Genomic DNA, 4,753 nt, shown 5'->3' with positions numbered 1-4,753 from the left:
CCTCCATGGGAATCTATACACAAATGTATCCATATACATGTAAATTTTACCCAAAATCAATAGCTCTACTTGAAAAATTAACGGATGACTGATTCAGAATAGGTGAAGGAACTCTATTCAGCAATGTTACTTTAAATATTATAGTCTAAAGAAAGGAATTAACTTAAAAGTTGTCAAATCAGAAAACTATATTCAAATCATACTAAATATCAAGTTTTAACCCAATCTAATAGACTTATAATTGCATAAGCTTCACACACATACACACACACACACACACACACACACACACACATGCACAGTCACTGATTCCCAATCTATTCCAACCTACTAGCCACAGAATGACACAACTACTTGTTCAACTGTCAGATTTCCATAAAAATATCTTTGTCTTAGTCATTAGGATCTAATTACAAGATTCTTAATTTTTAAAAGACTTTCTTTTCATATTAGTTCATTTTAGCTTAAATATGTATTGTCAGTGAACACCATGATTTCATATATGAAAACAATACAAATATTTTCAGAGTTTTGGAAAGTAAACAAAGAACTGAGTATTAAAATAATAAAATATGCTCTTGTTGATAAATTGGATACATTTTGAGGTCCCTGGAAGCTATAATACTGGCTGAAGGCTATATGCCATATTTTTCTACAGTAAAAAAGATTTAAGTTAATGGAAGTAAGGAACTAAGTACCTTTAGGTGTAATCACCGATTATATAAGACTAATAGGTTTATGAGTATCATAAGTATTTTCCTACTTTAAATAACCTTTAAAGAGATATGTGGCTTAAAGAATATATAAGTCCACCAAGGGTAAACCTGAATGAAACCTTTTTTAAATAAAACTCATAAATTCAATAGTATCCTAACTGAAATGAAATGTCAAAGTTATTTTTTTAATTACTTCAGAAGTAAAAGTTAAATAAAGGTCCTAAAAAAAGAAAAGCGTGAACCTTAGTTTTTGAAAAATTAAAATCATATCCATTATAAATGTGACCTTGTTACCACCAAAAATACTGTAACCAAAATGTCTATAAGTTCATTAGTCAATATTATGAAAGCTTTTTTTTTAAAAAAGGGGGAAATCTTCTACAATTTCAAGTTACATGAACAATAAAAACCTATGCTTCTCAAGACCTTTTAGGGCTGCACGAGTGGCTCAGTTGGTTAAGAGCTCGCTCAAGAGTGTGAGCTCTGAGCAACAGCGGTTTGAGTCCCACCGGAGCTGAGCTGCCAACAGGTGGCAGCATGGCTCATTTAAAAAAAAAAAAAGAGCTTTTATATTTTTTTTAATGCTTTGGGAGAAAAAAAAACGGAGTGTTTCCTTTGGAGGTAGTATACTGATACTTTAATGATAAAGGAAAAAACCCAGGCAGGCCTGATTCGTCTTATCCACGATTCATCTAATCTAATAATAAACACTTAAGAACATGCACAAGGTTTTTATACTAATTATTTGTACCTGAAATGCAGACAGAATGGCAGATAGTTGGTTTCTAGAAAAGTCAGGAAGTGCCAAGAAGGTTTAAAGAGTCCTGAGAAAAGAGAAACCCAGCTTCTTAAGTCTTGAGAATACTTCAGACCATCAGGCAATATAACCAGTATCTGTTGACTAGTGTAGGGATTTTAGAGCAAACCAAGCTTGTGTATGCCTAGAAGTATCTTGTTATATTTTCCTTTTTTTTTTTGAAGCCTTCTCTAAAAGCCTGTATCTTTTACCTATGTTAAAGAAACTTGAATCTTTTTTTATCAGTTATTTTTCAATTAATCACTATTATCTTAAAACAAAAATAAAATCCCATAACAAATATATAATTCTTATTTCACTGCTAATGTATCATTTCTGGTAAGTAGGTCTTCACTATACTCATATTCAATTTTATGTATTTTTGACCTTTTTTTTCTTTTAATACTTTTTTTTTGGCTGCAAAAGCTTTATTCTTTCAATTTGGTCCACAGCATGGGAGAGGGCTCCAAGGTGGTTAGAAGGCTGCTTATCGGTTGTAGGGAGAGGCTCATGCAGAAGTCCAATGCCAGACAGATGCAGTGCAGACATGCCCTTCAAAGGCCTCTGGGCTCCAGAGGCTCCCTCCCAGTCCTGCTTGAGAGTGAGCTTTTCGAAGAGATACTTGCCCAGCGCCCCCTGGAGGCCGGACAGCCTGCGGAGGTTACTCAGGTGGTTGCCCATCTTCTATATATTGTAGATGAGTTTCACCTCCTCATCTAGGAAGTTGCTCTCCCAGAAGTCACAGAGACAGGGTCTGCGAGAGCACAACCCAGGGCTTGCAGATCCCAAAGGACCCGGGTCAAGTTCTTCTCTAGGACCATAGTGGCTTCTGTGGTATCCAGGGCTTTACCCCATTCATCGCTGGTCCGCTTCTGCAGGTCTGGAAGAGGGCGTGGGAGCCACTTGGCCAACTTGCCGAAGAAGTGGCTGATGCCCTCCAGAATTACATTGTCTTAGTGAAAATAGAAGCCCAGAGAGAGGTAGGTGTAGGAGGCCCACAGATTGCAGGTTAAGCAGGTGCTTGACAGCGGCTTCCACCTCAGTGGAAAAATTCTGACCAACTTAGGAGCTCATAATTGCTAGGCAGTGAGGAGTTAAGCTGAAGAAACGGTGTTGGCTGGTCTTAGAGGCCAAGGATGGCTTGAGATGGTTTCCAAGGCTGCGACTGGAAAAGACGTTGAGAGGTGGTCGGAGACTGGAAGAAGGGGCATCCCTGGGTCTGTTCTGTCTAACCACGGTTGAAACAAGAGAAAGATCCGGGGAACGCTGAGGAGACTGTCTCTTTTAATACAGTTTTGACTATCATCTTCCAAAATGTCTTGGATCGTAAGTGCCCAAGTTTTTAAGTTTGCTATTTTCTTAACCCTTTCCTAGTACATTTTTACTCTTCTAGATTTCTCAAATTCAAAACAGAAAACAAGTTTAATTTTGATTTTGAATATTTAGATGTTTGGCACTTCAAATTACAATCCTTGTTTTATTTATTCATCTATTTTTGCTTCTAAACCACTTTTTATTACCTCTATTCTTTTGTTCTTCTTGTTTATGATAATATCTTAAGGAAACTGTTAATAAATATTAATTTTATCATTATCTGCACTAACCAACCATTTTACATTTAATCACTTGTCCACCTTAACTCTCATGATTCTCCAGACTAGTCCCTGTACCTTTGTATTCTATTTATTTTAACCATTTACTTCCCAGGAGTGGGTCTTTGGGGAGCTTCTTAATTGTTTGTGAAATTTTTGTTTTTCTTTACAAGGATGAAAACTGGATAGATAAATCATTAAGCCTTTGATTATAAACAATCACATGATTTTCTTAAGTAATGGACATATCCAGTTCTAGTGATTATTTTCCTGCACCTCCTTCTCTTTGGCTTGTGTATATTAACATTACGGAAGGAACATGATTCACCTCTTCAGAAAACACCACCGACAGCTTCTTTAGACACCTGTGGTTATCAGCCCCATCAAAGGAGCTTGAAAAATATACACTTGGGCATAAATAAAATGTTGACTGTAAAATTTGCTCACTGTATTTGAAATTCTTCATTACTCATGGATTCTTCACATACCTTCAAAAATACAATTTGTCACATTTTGTAATCAGGAGAGCTTGAAAAGACAGGAAAGAAGCTATAAACTACATATAATTCTCTGCTAAAGTTATAAAACCAATAACTGAGCATGGTTTTTAGAATGGTGACCTAAGCTTCTGACTTTTAAATTACTGGAAATTGTGAGTTTGTAACAGATTACCATAATAGTCTGTCATGTCATGTAGGGTGACACAATAGGTATTGTGTTATCAACTAAGTTTTGGAACTTACTAGAAATGTATCATTGTTCATTTACATTCTGAAGACTATACATGAAAAAATTGGGGCTAATTTCTTTTAGAAATTGTATGTGATATTCTTTCATATTTTAAATCTGTTTTTGTTTAAATTGTACTTAGTTGCTTGAGCAGCATTTAGTATACTTTTCAGTGAAATGGATTTCTACATTTAAAGAAAAGTCAAAAATATTATAAATCAGAAATCGTTAACTAATATTTAACATTTTTAAAATATTAAGTTTACAAAGAATTAGGGGATTGTTTTAGGATTATCCAAATGTTTTCCGTGGATTACCATCTGACTTAATTTCTGAAGAATGGACCGGGGATCATCTGGAAAAGGATAAAGGTAAGATGGAGAAAGGAAGAAGATACTATGGAAAAATAAATCAATAGAACAGTAGGATATGAAAAAGCTTGGCGCATTTGATGATCTGCAAGCAGTTTGACCTAGAGTATGACGGGAAACTGGTGCCACTAGCACTGAAGGTAAAGGCTGAAAAAATGTTTGAATAATTCAGTGAAATGTACAAGGGTTTGAGATTGCTTATGAGCTGTTGGAAAATGACAGGCATAGGCATAAATGATCAACATATTTTAAGAACTTTTTTTATTAGTTTCAGGTATACAAAACAAAGTAATAGTTTGACATTTACACCTCTCACAAAGTGACAATCCCCCTCCCCAATCTATTACCCCTCTGACATCGTATATAGCTGTTACAATTCCATTGACTCTATTCCCTATGCTGTAGTCTACATCCCGTGACTATACATATAAATATTAAATTATAGTTGACATTCAGTATTATTCAGCTTCAGCTTCAGGTGTATAGCACAGTCATCAGACATTTACACAGTTCATGAAGTGGTCTCCCAAATAAGACAAGTGCCCATCT

This window comes from Hipposideros armiger, unplaced genomic scaffold (genome assembly GCF_001890085.2).
Source record: "Hipposideros armiger isolate ML-2016 unplaced genomic scaffold, ASM189008v1 scaffold_1406, whole genome shotgun sequence".
Classification (NCBI taxonomy): Eukaryota; Metazoa; Chordata; class Mammalia; order Chiroptera; family Hipposideridae; genus Hipposideros; species Hipposideros armiger.
Note: the sequence above shows the minus strand (reverse complement) of the source record.